Raw genomic sequence first — 16,788 nt, 5'->3', positions numbered from 1 at the left:
TTGGTATTCACCTATATGCTTTCCTCCCACACTCAGTAAGAGCTGGTCTATGTGACCAAGAGAGTGCAGTGGAGGCATCCTGACATTAGGTCATAAAAAGCATTGCAGCTTCTCCCTTGCTGTCTTGGTTCACTTGTTCTGGGGGAAGCCAGTCACACCAATTACAAAGATGCTCAGGCAGCCCAGAGAGAGACCTGTATGGGAAAGAGTTCAGGCCTCCTGCTGACAGCCAGAACCAACTTGCCAGCCACGTGAGTGAGCTTGGAAGTGGTGCCTCCAGGTCTAGTTTATTTCTTGACTGTAGCTTTGTTGGAGACCTTGAGCCAGAGCTACCCAGACTGTTCTAAATTGCTGACCCTCAGAAAACTGAGAGATAAATGTTTGTTGTTTTTTTTTTTTTTTTTTTTTTTTTTGAGATGGAGTTTCACTTGTTACCCAGGCTGGAGTGCAACGGCACGAACTCGGCTCACTGCAACCTCCGCCTCCTGGGTTGAAGCAATTCTCCTGCCTCAGCCTCCCGAGTAGCTGGGACTACAGGCATGCGTGACCATTTCCAGCTAATTTTTTTGTATTTTTAGTAGAGACGGGGTTTCACCATGTTGACCAGGATGGTCTCGATCTCTTGACCTCGTAATCCATCCGCCTCGGCCTCCTAAAGTGCTGGGATTATAGGCATGAGCCACCGTGCCTGGCCTGTTGTTATCTTAAGTCATTAAGTTTTTGGGTAGTTTGTTACACAGCACCTTAAATAATACAGAGAGCATTTGGTTACTTGGTAAAAATCACTTCAATATGCTCCTGCCTCTTGGATTCACTAGAAAAGACAGAGCTCTACATAGCAGACTCTATCAACCACTATGACCATTCTAGTCTTTTCCCACAGCAGGAAGGTCATCAGGTGCCGGTCATTCAAAGGCACCTGACCATACTCAAAAGGTAAGAGCCAGGCACCTCTACCCCCAGCACATACTTCCAATGAGCCCTTTAACCTCTCCTGAGTAGAGATCTCGTCATCTCTTCCCTGAAGACTTTCCATCTGTAGTTACTTCCTCGCCAGGTACCGGCAAGGCTGGGTGCTCCAGGAGTCCTCCTTTACTCCTTCAGGACTCAGGCCAGCTGGGAACTATTCCTGAGATCTCAGCCAAGGACTCAACTTAGGGTTAGGATTCACCTTCAGGGTTCTGACCTCCTCCTGGCCATGACCAGTCAGGAGGTCTGAGGCTGCCCATTCCCAGAGGGCACAAAAACCAGGCCAGCTCCCCCAGCCACCTGCCTCGGTTCTGACCCCTGGCCTATGAGTATGCAGACAACTCTCACATTTGTATTTCCAGCTGAGCCCCAGATTCACTTTCCAAATGCATCCCCTACAGGCCCACTCAGATGATCTCAACATGTCCATAACCCAACTTGTGCTCTTGCTCTCACCACGTCTGCTCCTTTGTTCTTCTTTCCTATCTCAGCAGATGGCTTTCCATCTTTCCAATTGCTCAGGTCAAAACCTTGGAGTATCCTTGACTCCCTTCTCTCATATCCTGTATCTAACGTCTCCATAATTCCTAAGGGCTGAATCTTCAAAATACATCTGGAATGTGACTACCTCTCACCATGTTTTGGCCTCTCTCCACCCTCTCCAGCAGCCTATTATCAACCATAACAATCATTTCTAAAAGAAGGATCTTTGCAAACTAGAAGGTAGATCATGTCACTCTCCTGATCAAACATGTCAACGGCTTTCCATCTCAGAGTAAAAGCCAAAGTCCTTCTGATGGCCTGATAGTCCCTCTATGATCAGCCTCTGCCCTTACTACTGATCCTTTCTTATTTCAGTCAATCCTGGCTGCCGGGATGTTCCTTCAACATGTCAGTGGTGTGCCTGTCTCAGAACCTTCGCACTTGCTATTTTCTCTGCCTGGAACACTTTTTCCCCACACCCATATTTAGCCTTTCAGTTCTGTCTTTGCTCAAATGTCACCTCCTAGTGAGACCTTATCTGTCCACACCGTTTTAAACTGCCCACCTCACTCCCTCACCTTACACTCCCTCATCCCTAGGTCATGCTTTGCTTTTTCCATAGTGCTTACCACCACGTGACCTGCTGTACAGCATGCTTATTTCTGGTCCCTCTCCATTAGAATGCTAGCTCCATGAGGGTAATGAGGGTGTCTCCATTTTTTCATGCATTAATATTTCCTTATTAATTACTGTTGTTTTTGTTTTTTGAGACAGGGTCTTGCTCTGTTGCCCAGGCTGTAGAGCAGTGGCACAATCATGGCTCACTGCAACCTCAACCTCTTGGCTTCAAGCCATCCTCCCACCCCAGCATGCTGAGTAGTTCAGATCACAGGTATGCACTGCCACACCTGGCTAATTTTTGTATTTTCTGTAGAGGTGGAGTCTTGCTTTCTTGCCCAGGTTGGTCTCAAATGATCCTCCTGCCTCAGCCTCCCAAAGTACAAGGATTACAGGCATGAGCCACTGCGTCCAGCCTAATTATGTTTTTTTAATAGCTATATAAAATTGTTCCCTGTCCTTTTGTTTGATAGTGTTTTAATAGCCTTTTGGATTTCTCTAAAATGTTAGGTATTTCCTAGAAGTTTTCTTTAAATGAAGGCTTAAGACAGAATGGATGACCTATAAACAATAGTAGGTACCACTGTCACACACAAACTGTTCAGTCACCCCTTTCTCATTCAGCTCTGCTGTTTTCTGATTATTTTTAGCTTTGCCATCAAATAAAAACAGGAACATGGAAAAGAGGGAAATAAAATGATTACCTCAATTTTCAGAATCTTTACCACCTCCCCCTTTTCAATATTCTGTTTAAGATGGAAAACTTCCCCATTGTTTTTTGCTAGAAAACAAAAGCAAAATGAGTGCTTTTTGTGATTGTAACTGACACCAATTAAAGTAATCTTCATGAAAAAGGGTTGAGAGGCTGAGACAGCAGAATGAAATGTATTTAATACAACTCTTGCAAACATCTGTTGAAGAAGGAAAGAAAAGCAGTGTCAACAGGGTTAAGACTGTTATATGTCTGTTTTTTTTTGGCACGATGTGATTATGTTTTAATAAAACCTCATAGGAAGGGGTCTCCTAAGTGTTATATAAATTAGAGATGAAAAAAATGTTACCTCACTTGACAAATACAAGACACATTCTTGTAAACCACTCTTGACTAGTTTTTTAACTCCAAAAACCCCTCAGAGGAGAGGCTGTAAATGTTCTAAACACAGGAAGCTTTCCCACTCTCTAATCTTCAGTGCCGCCCTCACACTCCCAGACCACCTCTGCCAAAACCCCACCCACCACAGAGCGACTCTCCAATAGTATCTTCAAATAATGAATTAGCGATCCTGACGCCAACCTTGCAAAGGAGAAAAGTGTGCTTTCTACTTCTACGTTTAGATTTAGGCCTTGTTCCACAAAAGGCTATAGACTTCTGAGTCCCCAAATCAGCACACCATTGTCCATGTAGCCTAACTGCAAGAATATTTAACAAACAACTCCAAGGTCAGCGTCCTTGGCAATGTCCAAACAGTCAACAGAGGAGTATCTTGGGAGGAGTATCAACAGATCGAATCACAAAAGAATAGTTCATGCCTAATCCAGTGGAGCACACTGAACAACAGCCATGCCACACAACAGGTTTATACACCTCGGGAAGTCTGGGACGGGCCGGAGTGCACACGTCCCACCCCTGACACCACAGAGCCATTCTACGTCTTTACATGCCTCTGAAATGAGAAGTCACTGGGTCCCATGGTTTCTAAAATAATCAAGTTGCTCAACAACCTATAGACAAAATTTCCCAACTCAAGAGCTGGGATCCAAAATGTAAGTGTGAATGTAAGAGCCCTGTGGTGTGGTGGGTAACCATGTAAACATTGTCACCAAGGAACAGCATGCAGATATTCCCGAAATATACATGTTAGCAATGTTGACAGTAAAATGTATGTATCACTCAGCGAGGTATGAAATATGAAATACTCACAGCACAAGTCATTCAATGGGAGAGAGAAGGAACAACTTTGTGTAGGCAGGATAATCGAGTCCACAGTCACAATTTAACTGGTACTCTTTTTGGAAAGAAAGGCCTAGCTAACTGTATAAGTACAGAGGGCGATGACCCTGGCACATACTCAGTCCTGCTCTCCTGTCCTCCCCGGGCATGGCCCTGTAGAGGGAGCTAGAGGCACACCTCCCTTCCTGCTTCCCCTCCACTGCCAGCCAACGCTGGGAATTTCTGCAATGGTAAGCAGTAAAAGGCAGCAAATTTTCACCTGTTACTTGTGCGCCAAACTCATCTTCAGGTTAGTAGGTCTACTGATGGAACCCGAATAAGATTTTTCAGATTTTTTTTTTTGAGAAGGGAAGCTACTTTTTCATTGCTGAAGTCCTTGGGCAGCGGGTAAGGAGAAAAGGTAGGAAGGATGACGGTGAAGAAGGCAGTTCTCTAAATAGGAGTGAGAATGGCTGAGGCCATTTCTCTCCTTCTGGGCATCCTGCCGTGAAATTGAGTAGACATAGGGCTCAGTGGCTGGATCAGAACCCGGAGGACTGATCAGATGAGGGCCCTTGGCTTTAGCCGAATCGGTGGGGATGCTACAGAAGGGGACAAGAGCTCAGGGCTCACAGGGATAATGTCATCGAACAAGGGCCTCATCCTTCCCAGGCTGCAAGCATACTGCCATCTAGAATTCTACAACAAAGGCAGGCACTGAAGAAAAAAAACAGCAAGAGGGCTCAGGCAGGGGAAGGTAAGCGGGAGGAGAAAGGCCTGGTAGGACCAAGAGGAGCAGACGCAGAGGTAGAGTTGAGGACAGGTTCAAGCCTTGTCTACAGACCCACACAGCCCAGTGCAGGCAGGCCCACCTTGCATGGCTGAGAAGCAGGAGAGAGGACAAACCTGGCAGGAAGAAGGAGCTCCTTCCTGGAAACCTTCTAAACTCTATGGAGGCAGGGAGGAGGCAGCACGGGGCCCCTACATCCAGGTGGTTTGGAAACTAACCATTGTCTGCCCTCCCTCAGCTCTACCCTAGGCACACGGTCCAGTGAGGAGAAAGACAAAGCTAACCTCTAGCCACATGGGTTCTGAGCTGGGAGTGACAGCAGTGGCCTACTGTGTTGTTTTAATCTAGCTTCATGCCATCATCTTTGGAGGTGGTTGTGTTTATTAATCCATCAGATACTCATCTTTGGTTCCTATCAATGTATATGGCTTGGTGCTAGGATCTGTCCTTTAAAATGGCATTTGTGGTATCAGAGATAATCATCGGGAAGGTTTTGTGCCAAAGAAACGTCTGTACCACAGAGAACTTGGGGAGAATCAGACCAGCGCAATAGAGAAATACCTGGAGAAGGGCTCCATTTCTAGAACCAACAGGCAACACTGTAAGGAGTAGAATCCATCTTCTAAAGTACTCCTAGGCCCTCCGGACAGCACCCAACACATTATTTGGCAGGAAAAAAAAAAAAGAGCTTAGTCTACTATCACAATACCAGTGGAGACCTAACCTCCATCTCTTTGAATCTCAAAAGAGATCAGTATCATTTATCATTGAATACTCCCTGCTGTAGATCTGTCCTGGACACATCTGAACCCTTCCCCTCCACCCCATCATCATCTGTGATCTCGTTTAACAATCTTCCTCTCTCCCCAAATGCCATTTACTGCTCGGGCCCTGGCTGCCTTTTCTCTCACAACTGAGCTCAATGACTTACACATCTGTATGACACCCCCTCCCTTCATCCCTCCTTGAGGGTGGGGACAGTCCTTCCACTTCCGTGTCGCCTACTCCCTCGCCCAGGTCAGTGCTGATCACACAGCCTTGCCAGACCAACCTGGTCAAAAAAAGATACATGTACATTTTCTTTACGGCTGATGACATGGGACATCTGTTCTTCCTCAGCTTTGTCTGTCTCTCTGATAAGTATCAACAGCAGGAATCTCTGGACCAGGGCAAGAATGGTGAGGGGACACGGAGGCTCCAGCAGGAGGGGAGGGCAGTCCTCTCTTCACTGATGATGCCCCTAGCGTCTTCCCATCAACACCTCACCCTTGGCCTACACCAGGTCACATGCCTAATGTCTCCCTGCCGAGAGCCCCCTCCTCTTGCCTCTACTCAGATGCAAACACAGGTAGGGTAGCCTATTCACCCAGAGACTCGGAGTCCAAGGTGCTGGTTGTTAGTACCTAAGATGGGCTCAGTTGTCTTGAGGGCACCTTTCTAAGGTATTCACTCCCAAGAACTGTAGGAGTATCAGGTGCTCTAAGTGACTCGGGAAAAACAGAAAGACAATACAGCAGGCGGAATGAGAGCACAGACGCTAGTCATGCTGTCTGGGCTTCCATTGAGTGAGCTGTGTGAACTTGGGCAATTCACTTAACCACTCTGTGCTTCCGTTCCTCCATCTGGAAAACGGGCTACCTCCTAAGATTGGCGGTATCTGAATTATTTAATCTTTGTAAAGCATGGGACCATCATCTGGCCCATGGTGAGTACTATGTAGTTGTTAGCTGCTCACCAACAATCTAAGGGACCAGAATCATGCTCCATGGGGCTCTCTCCTACAGGCTGGGGCAGGGGAGGGACGCCCAAAAGCCCTAAGACACTGGTTCACAAAGTGTGGAGGAGGGGCCTGCCAGAAAAATTGTTAGAAATACAACTTCTGGGACTCCTTCTTTAGATCTACTGAATCAGAAACTGTGTTTAACAAGCTCCCAGATGATTCTGATCCAGGGTCAAGTTTGAGAACCCAAGAAAATCATACCCTCTAATTTATGGCATTTGGAGCATCTGGGAAGGCTGACGTGAAACCAGGTGGGAAACATGATTTCTTACCAGGAGAAGGGCCAGGAGGAAGCGGTTCAAAGAGTGGTAAGAACCTATTTTTAGAAGAAGTTGTTGGATTTTTTTTTAAGTCAACAATAAATAAGCAAAATGTCATAATATTTCTAAGATAGGGCTGATCTCTCAAGTTTTCTATTCATAGCAATCTAGCTAGTTAAAAGCAGCAATCGCTGCATCTAAGGATAGACAGGGAAGCCACGATTTGGCCCATTTGGGTTTAAAGAGTGCCATAAGAATAAACAAAGTCTGGCCAAGCCTGTGCTGGCTCAGGAATCAAACGAAGGTGAGAACTTCAGTTTTAAAGCATCTTTACCACAGGCTCACACCCTCACAAACCACCCCCACACAATCCCCGGAGATCTGTGCTGCTCCGAGGAGGAGAGCTGAGATAAGTCTGCGGAAGCCTGGGCGTCACAGCCAGTACGTTACCTCTAAACCGCCGCTCCGGAGAGCCGTCTGGTGAAGTTTGGTAGCAACTCCCTGGTCTGACGATGAACCACAGGACATGCGTTAACAGGAGCAAAATTCTCTGGATTAGGGGACCGTAATATTTCGCTGAGTTTGGGGGTGAGGGCACAGCTGCTGTCCAGGTTATATGGAGCTGAGCACACTACAGTTGAACCAGGTGCTAGGTGAAAAATTTGTGAGTTGGTGGAATGATCACATAAGAGATTGCTCCATCTCTTCCCTCTCCACTTTGTCCTTCTCCTTTTCTTCCCTCCTCTGGTGTCTACTGGGCACAGCTCGTCACTATTGAGTGTCTGGCTGGGTATTGTGATGTCAGAGGCATCAGCCACAGAGGGCGATGCCTGAGACAGGAAAGCAGCCCAGCTCCGTTCAGGGACACGAGGCCCTGATTTGAGCTCCTGTGATATCACACTCCCTCCAGTTATCTGATAACATCTTACATCGGAAACATTTCTTGAGGCCCTTACCCTTTCCCCAAATCAATATGGCACTTAGGGGACACCAAGGGACAGAGAAACTTGCCCCCAATCACGCAGTAATGCCCTGGTGCCACCATGAATGGTGCTGGAGCTTCCTGACCCCTTGTCCAGGGGACCTGGCTGCCTTTTATAGAAAGTTTCCACACACCTTCTATTCCTAACCTCGATCACAAGCATTGCCGGCCCAGATGCTTCAGCAGCACCAGCAGACTCTGTGTCACCGGCTTAGTAACATACCCCATTTAGGAGCATGAGCACAACTTGTTTGCACTGGGAATGAATTAACTGAATTCTAGATATTCTCTTTTGGCTGCCTTTTGTTTTGTTTTGTTTTTATTTCAAACACAGCTAACTCATCAGGGATCAAGAAAGCCAACTTTGATTTTTCAAGGGAAATCAGCAGCTGACCACACACCAGCCCCTTCCTGGTCCTCCCCAAGATGCTGAGAACATCCAAAGTCTGCAGTTTGGAGGAAGGAAGAGATACTTGGTTCATAACTGCCTGTGGAGGGGCAGGATGCATCTTTTCTTGTACTTATTTTGCAAGATGACATTAAGCAGAACAGTGCTGAGAAAATGGAAGATAATCTAAAAAAACAAAGGTCATCACTTCTTTATATAATGTGAGAAGTTAGCTGAATGTCCTTGAGGCCTAAAACGGGTAGAGCCTTTGGAGGAGAAGGGAGCAAGCCCCGTGGAGTCAGACAGGTGAAGAAGGGCAGATGTATAACCCTTATCACAGGGCCAGCTCCACGAATCACTGCACAGATCCCACTGCGAAAATCAAACCCCTGAAAGCATAAAGACTGGAAGAACTGGCTCATTTATCAAACAACTGACGGGCCAGGGTAGGGAGCAACTCCCAGCCAATAAGGTGACTTAGTTTTTCAAAATGACATAAATACATTTCAACTGTGTAGTAAATAAAACAAAATTTCGTTGTAAAAGGGCCCCAACCGTCCCCCATGTGATCTGCCTCTGCTGCCTCCTCATGTGACTGGCCTCCCAATTTAGCGCGTAACCAACTCTCAATGACCTGTAATAACACTATTCCCAAATTAGAGCTCTCAATTTGACTTGGCTTTGGTCCCTCCCTCAAAGCAAAATAAAGCATCCGTTTTCTTTTTTTCACATTCATAATACTCTCCTTTTGAGTTGCCAACTCAAACCCTGTTTCAGTCAGATTGAGCCCTTCCTCTATTTTTTTTTTTTTTCTGGTTAGCCAAAGAGCCCGATGGAAAAACACCAAGAGACAAAAACAAAAACAAAATCAGACAAAAATTCCAAGTAAGTGACATTCAGCTGGAAAAGCTATGATTCACATGCAAATAAAAATCTCCCTGAATTCACTGTTATATGACGCAAGCCCCTGGCTTCGACATAAAAAGGGCAGAATGAAATCACCCACAATTAAACTTGCTCTGGAATACTGGAATTCTCTGGCTAGGCCTTCCCAACTAATGATAAGAAAACCCCTAACTGTAGCAGAATGAAGTTTATTTTGTTGGGAGCCAGGGCATCCCCACCTCAGCCGACATTCACTCCTGAAACTTCCCAACCCAGCAAGCTCGTCTTCACCCACCCCTCACCTGCATTCAGTGTAACCTGCACGGAGACAGGGCTCAGGTCCCCTAAGGGGTGTCCCTTTCTTCCAGGCAGACATGAGGGATTTGTGCTGAGAAAACTAGACTCACCAGCCTCCCCCCAGGAAGCCAGAGTACAAGAAAGCTTTCTCTGGAGCTCTGGAAGATCTCCCTGAGACTACATAGGATCTTTGTACGAGCTTCACAGCAGCATCAGTATCTGATCTCAAGCCCAGGCTGGAGATAGTTTAGCAAGTAACCTCTCCTGACTGGTAGATAATTTACTACCCCACTTCCCTCTTTTCTCCCTCAGGAAACTGAAGCTGATCTGACACCACTTTCTTTTTCTCCAGATGTTACCCTTAGGATGCATACCTCAATCTGCCTGAAAATCATAGAATCCTGGAGATGGAAGTGACCTCAGAGATTTCCTTGTTCTGCCTGTTCTGGTTTTAAGTGTTCTCACCACACACAACTGCCAACCATGGGGAGCCTTTCCACCTTTCCACCATTGAAGAGAGCTGGGGTTACTGAAGCCACAATCAGCTTCTCTGCAACTTCTAACCATTTGGCTAAGATCCGTTTTTCTGAAACCACAAAGAAAAAAATCTACGAACAAGTACTAGCACACCAATGTTCATAATAGCATTCTTCACAAGTCATAAGGTGGAAGCAACCCAAACCTCCAACAGTCTGAATAGGTAAACAACATGTGGAATATACACTGAATGGAATCCTCTTCAGCCTTAACAAGGAAGGAAATTCTGACACATGCTATAACATAGATGGATCTCAAGGACACTGTGCTAAGTTAATTAAGCTAGACACAAAAGGACAAATACTGTATGATTCCACTTGTATGAGGTCCCTTGAGTAGTCAGAAAGCAGAATGGTGGCTGCCAGGAGCTGCGAGGCAGGAAGAAGGGGGAGTTATTGTTTAATAACATCCTATTTGGAATGATGATAAAGTTCTAGAAGCGGATAGCTGTGATGGTCACACAACATTGTGAATGTAGTTAATGCCACAGAACTGTATACTTAAAAATGGTTAAAATGGCAGATTTTATGTTATGTATATTTTACCATGATAAAAACAAATACAAAAAGACAATCCACTTTCCCTCTAGGGGAAGACAGCCATTCATCTAAATCCTTTTTAGGCTAACAGTCCCACGCTTTTTCTAATAATCTTTGGGTGGTGTGATTTCCAGGCCCCTGCAGCTTCCTGGCCACCCTTCATACTTCTTTGAAAACCTGGTACCCAGAACTGAATGGTGGATTGCACTCAGCTTCTCCTCCCAGGTCCTGCCCTGAGGCACCCAGCTTAACCCCCAAGTCAAACGTGGCACAGAGCAGGCCTGCAGCCTGACTGCTCTGGCTACCAGGGCAAATGCCCAGGTCTGGAATAAAAAGCATGTGGCCCTCCTGCTACCCTGATGCTGCTCCATTCCCAGACAAAATGTGGGCAGCCGCAGCTGAGAAGTGAAATTGGCAACAGCCTCGGGGGGAGGGGGCAGCACTCAGTTGAACACAATTCAGCCTTTCCATAGATTTCCTGTTTCTCGGGGGTGTCTGGCCAATGGAAACAGGGCAGGCCCTCGGGGATGCCTCTCATCGGCAACCCATCACAAATCTGTAACCCCCTTCATGGTGTGGTGTGCAGGGCAGGGATAGGAGGCGCAGCTAGATGTGTGCAGCCCAGCCTCAGCCAGCCCTGTTGGGCATCACAATGGGTTCACCCGCCTCAGTCCATCTGGAAAAGGTTTGAGCGCTTGAGGCAGGAAAGTTCGCTTTTGCATTTTAAAGTGTGTTGAAACCGAGTAGCCTGGGTGTTGGTCTCATTCCACAAGTGAGTAATCCATTTCCTGAAAGTAAGCTGCTCCCCCTTTGGAAGTGGCCCAGTGATGTGGGGGTGCTGTTAGAGGTGTCACTAACTCGGTAAATATTTATTGGCACGAGCATGCAGCTTTTCTAGGAATGTCGGTTAATTTGCTAAACTAATGTCTTTTAGGTAGCACCCTTGAACAAAATTAATTCCTTTCTGATGGGTGAGCAATTTATGCCTGGGACAGGGCACCAGAGGGGGAGTGCGTTTCACTTACTAGTTAGAATAACCACAAATAAATTAAAACCAGGCCTGACTTTAAAATCTCTACCTTCTTCCTCTTCTTGACTCCTGATTTTCTATTAATATCTGAGCCAGTAATGGGTTGACTTTGGAAAACTCTTTTCTATGGCAATATTTTGCTGGGAGTTTGAAACGATGGGGTTTGAAAACTCCCTTTCCTGAGTCTTTTGGCTTTTGGGATCCTATATGGATGATCACATACATCTACCCCTCACTAAGACTGTGCCCACCTGGATCTGTCTGGAGACATGCCTCCTGTTCTCCTGTGGAGAGCAATTTAGACTTTAATCACCTGGATTGAAAAAGGCTTTTGCCTTGAAGAATAAAAACTTTTTTTTTTTTTATGGCTCAAATGATCACTTTAAAATCCATTTAAAATGACACCTTCTCCTCCTCCTTCATGAGACAGGTGGTCCTCAGGAAGGAATCTACATCTTCTGATCCAAACTATGGAGATAGAGGAGTCTATGCGGAGCTCTCCCAGGAAGGGGATCAATTTGTGTGTATGGAGGTTCTGATGTAGGAATGTATCAACCTCAGGACGGATTCTCCATGAAGTATCATGGATAGTTACAGATCTGATAGAAAAAAGGTCATTCTAGACTCCTGATCACATGACCAGCATTCTTCCTCAACCTTTGTTGGAACTAGCCCTTTTAGTGATGATCTTAGAAATCCTATGTGACTGTGTTTGGCTCCAGGCATCACTGCCATCCACTTGGGTCTTCTGAGACAGAAATGAGAGTATTCACAACTCTTACTAACCCTGGCATGCTCCTGTGCCTCAGGCACTATCCTGCCTCACAGTGGCTCACTCCTGCATTTTCAGCCATCCCTACAAGGATCATCCTGAGATCCAATGCCACCCTCTATTCCGTCCCCTTCAGGAACCCTTCAGGGGTACCTGGGAAGGAGATGACGGCCCTCCCTTGGTATCCTGCACACTTGTAGAGAATGGAGCCTGAGCCCATGAAGCCCAGAGTGCCAGTATATACTCTGTCCCTCAAGAACCAGGCAGGGCACCCTTGGGGCACACAGCTTCCCAGGGAGGGTTCCCTCCAGCAGCACGTCACGGAAGCACTGCACAGCAGCCAGCAATGGGAGAGAACAATATGCTGGCTGCAGTGAACACAGGATTGGTTATTCAGATACCAGCAACACCAAAACCAGTGTTTGTCCTTGTTCATTCATTTCCTTTCTTTCAGCAGGCCTCTACATATAGCATTGCATAAGCATAAGTCACTGAATGCCTGAAAAACAGAGCTGGCCTATGTTGATAGTGCAGGAATTTGGCCTCTACTTCCTTTTACACATTAATTTGATACATGTTTATCTTCCATTGCATTATCTTTTTACTGTTTTGAGGACACAGCCATAGTGAGAGTGCAGATCCAGAGCAGAACACCCTGGAGACTGGATTATGTGCTCAGAAACTCCCGTCTTACATACTTTTTGGAACAAGCTGAGGTATGTACGCCTAAGTAAATGCTTCAAATACAGTATAGACAAGGATCAGCAAGCATGATTATCAACAGGGTTTTTAGGAGCTGGGAAATGTCAGATTCACAAAACGAGCTTTCAATGGGATATAGGCAAAGAGGGACACTGACTGAGAGTTTGGGATCCAGATGGGGTGGTGTGTTTGTCACGTGGCTACCATTGGTACCGGTGCTCAACTGCCACAAGGTAACACCCTTATTATTCCGTGACCGCCTCCTACATAGGCATGGCTCAGGGAAGATAGAAAGGCAACAGAGGAGTGAAAATGGAATGAAACAGTAGAGACAGGAGGCCAGCATGGAACCCAGCAAGCTCTGGCTACTTCTGCTGCTTTTTGAGTCTGGGGAATATGACTTATGGACTCTTCCCCTATAAACTCATACCCCAAGATCCTTCTCCAAATACAGCAGACTCCGCACAACCCCAAACATTAAAGGCCACATTGTGGGATGAGAACAGGGGCTTATTCTTCACCCAGAGATTCCTGAGTCACACACTGCTTTAATGAAATCCCCATCTCAGGCACATGTTCATAATATTCATCCTTACACTCTGTAAGGCCAGTCCTGGTCCCATGTACTGCATGTTATAATAGCGTAACTATTTTGTAGTCTGTCTTCAATGGCTCTGCATTTCCTTCTAAAGTGGGATATTGCAGCAGTCATAAATCTTTCCATCCTCCCAAGCAGTGGTCTGTCACAGCTTACTTACACTGCTTACCTTTTGGGAGAGTTCCAACTCTTACTTTGTTTAACCTTAAGCCCTGCTAAACTCATCTCCCTGCATAGTTTTCATTTTGGGCTCTATCAAAAAACTAATTAAAATAAAAAAGTTTTCTAAAAGGCAGGGCATGGTGGCTTCCACCTGTAATCCCAGTACTTTAGGAAGCCAAGGTGGGAGGATCACTTAAGCCCAGGAGTTTGAGACCAGCCTGGGCAACACAGGGAGACCCTGTCTCTATAGAAAATATTAAAAATTAGCTGGGCATAGTAGTGCGTGCCTGTAATCCCAGTTGCTCAGGAGGTCAAGGTGGGAGAATTGCTTAAGCCAGGGAGTTCGAGGCTGCTGTGAGCCATGATCAAGCCATTGTACTCCAGCCTGGGCGACAGAGCAAGTCCCCATCTCCAAAAAGAAAATAAAGTAAAATAATCAGTGTCTCATGAGCATAATGATCAATAAATACATACACAATCACATTTCCCTACTTAGTCTCTGCTTTCGTGTCTGATTTGTTAGTATCTATCCTCTGTGGAGTACTTTTCTAAAAAAGCTTGCAAAATCTCTTTCTAAACGTTACCACATCTCAAATGCAAGACAAGTGGGACTGTGGTGAGGAAACTGAGGCTCCTCGTGCTGAAGTGACACATGGTGGTTGGGGGGTTGGGGGATTGGGGGGGTCCTTCTGCAGCCTAACTCCAGTTTCCCAGCCCAACAGCTGGTCTCCCGCCAGCTCACTGCTGAGGCTAAGCTGATGCTTGCTGGAAGAGAGGTCTGCACCGTGAAGCCTGACAGTTTCACTTCTGTTCTTGGTTCTCTTACAAAAAAATCTAAACCTTGACAGACATTAGAAATTTAATAACAGTTTAAGAGCAAATCCCAGCATGTCTCCAAAGCAATACAGAATCAAATTCTGAAAGCAAATAAGATATTGCTTTATTCTTCTCTCTCTGGCTGCGCTGGCAGGGTGGGAGTGAATTGGGTGTGTCGGGCGAGGGGAGAAGAGACTCCAGAACATACCATTATGATTATCTAACAATAACAACACTCTTACTGGCAGCGTCCTCTGAAAAGATTAACAACATGAGGTTTCTTTTACTCTACATGGCAACAAGCTTCTGAAGAAAATAAAGTAAAAATATAAACTGCTTTATTAACTACCAGTGATGCTGGTTACTTTAAGCTTTCTTAAAACCTTAACATTATAAACAGGAATGTGCTGGAAGTTTCTTGATCTTGTTTCAACTAATAGTCACTTTTCAATTTTTCAGAAGAGGATATTTAACAAATATGACCAAGTTTAAGTAATTTAAATTTCATTGATTTTCTTTTGAAACAAACATATCAAAAAGTAATGACACAGGGAAAGAAGAGCCCCAATACCCACATTGCAACCCTCAACATTATCTACTCACAGTCCAGAAACGTACGCAGTCTGTCTTTCAGTAACAGACCTGAAAATTACACCATATTGGCAAGAAGCAACTCCACAGCAGATGCATTAAAAAATGAGTGGCAATTAAGGACCAATTCACCATGCATTGTTTCAATAATTTTTATTTTCTGAGCAGTGATTTTTTTTTTCAAATAGAAAATCTGGCAGTTGTATTAAAACCAGTACTGTTAATTTTCATGTGTATCGTTCTTAATCTACCACTATATGAAGCCTAAGAAAAGATTTCTGTATGAAGAAAAATGCAGTGACCTCAGGCAAGCCTGTGAGATTTTCCAACAGACACAAGAAGGGTATAAATGGTGGGGGGAATTGGGCATGAGCCACCCAAGGGCTGAAGATAAGGGAGTGTGGCCCCAGTAGGACTGTGAGCACACATGATCCATCTTTTCTTGATGCACACACCTATCCCACCATCATTTTGTTTCCAAATCCTCGAGGTCACTATCCCAATATGTCCTATCTTAAGCCCAGATGGAATCCTCTTGTTAACTCTTGAAGACTCTCAAACAGAAGCATTATTCTGTGCACATTCTGAAATGAATTTGATGAGCAGAGAGAAGGGTTACCATGCAGAGACCATGAATGCAAAAAGGTCAGTTCAGAGCTGTCTCCCAACTTCAGACGGGACCTCAGGGACACAGCACTAGGTTCTAACTCTGGGAATGTGATCCTTATGCCTCAGTTTCCTCATATTACAAAATACATATGATGCTCTTCTATCACCTGCCACTTCCAAACAATGACATGGAAAACAATGGTCTGTGCATCTAGAGACTTAGCACTGGTATAATGATAGGCATCCACTTTGGATGACCTCGTCTAAAGACTTTCACTCTTATAAACTAAGATCTCCACTCCCATGCAGGCCTCAGGGCAGCCACAGAAATTTGGTCTTTGCCTGGCATCCCAAATCATCTGGAAAGGGAAGAACGTGCTTACACGTTCTTGGCTGCAGATTGATATTTTTAGAAAAGACCAGGCTGTTTTTCATATAATTCATTTCTCATAATATTAGCACTTGTGTTTTAAGAGCATATAGCAAGGAGCTATTGTTAGAGAAGCCAGAATCAGAATAAAGTGGCTGAGTGATAAGGGATATTGTTCATGCTCTTCTTTTGCTTCTGAATGTTTACTTTTTAGCAGCTCCAGAATATTCTTGGTCCAATGCATTGTAAACACATTAGAATCACCCAAAACAACTTTAAATATGTGACCTCCTGCCCCAGTCTTCAAAAATGATAGAAAAAACCAGCTTATTTGTGAGTTTCCCCAAAGTCCTACTAGTCTGTCACACACAAAAGCCAAATCTGCGTCAATAAAACCTAAGTGTTGGAACTATCTGTCTTCCTTGTTTTCTCCACAATCTCCCTGCTGCCTATCTCTTGGCTATTACTATTTTTAAATCTTACACAGCACAGAGAAAGGGGAATGGCATTTGAATGAAGTTGGGAGACAAGGCTGAGGCTTGAAAGTAGCATAAAAGGCTGGGATTATGCAGGGTTTTACTTATCCATGCTTTCCCTAAAGATCAGATATTCCATACCCCTCCCTGCTCAACCTACACACACACACACACACACACACACACACACACACACACACACAC

At 45.2% G+C, this 16,788-nt stretch overlaps 1 protein-coding gene across 5 annotated transcripts in view; it reads right to left on the bottom strand.

Annotated features, from left to right (window-relative positions):
• The window catches only part of SAMD4A (sterile alpha motif domain containing 4A), a 231,975-nt gene that overhangs the window by 97,674 nt on the left and 117,513 nt on the right, over window positions 1-16,788 (bottom strand). The window contains exon 1 of one of the 5 annotated variants that reach the window (XM_032251120.1): window positions 9,757-9,968. The exons of the other annotated variants lie outside the window; for them this stretch is intronic. The gene's annotated coding sequence lies outside the window, so the exon portion shown is untranslated. Of the gene's footprint in view, window positions 1-9,756; window positions 9,969-16,788 lie in introns of those variants that run through there. 5 annotated transcript variants of the gene reach the window in all.

Source organism: Sapajus apella, unplaced genomic scaffold (genome assembly GCF_009761245.1).
Source record: "Sapajus apella isolate SASKATOON/1434 unplaced genomic scaffold, GSC_monkey_1.0 scaffold74, whole genome shotgun sequence".
Lineage (NCBI taxonomy): Eukaryota > Metazoa > Chordata > Mammalia > Primates > Cebidae > Sapajus > Sapajus apella.
This window is presented reverse-complemented; position numbering and strand designations above follow the sequence as displayed.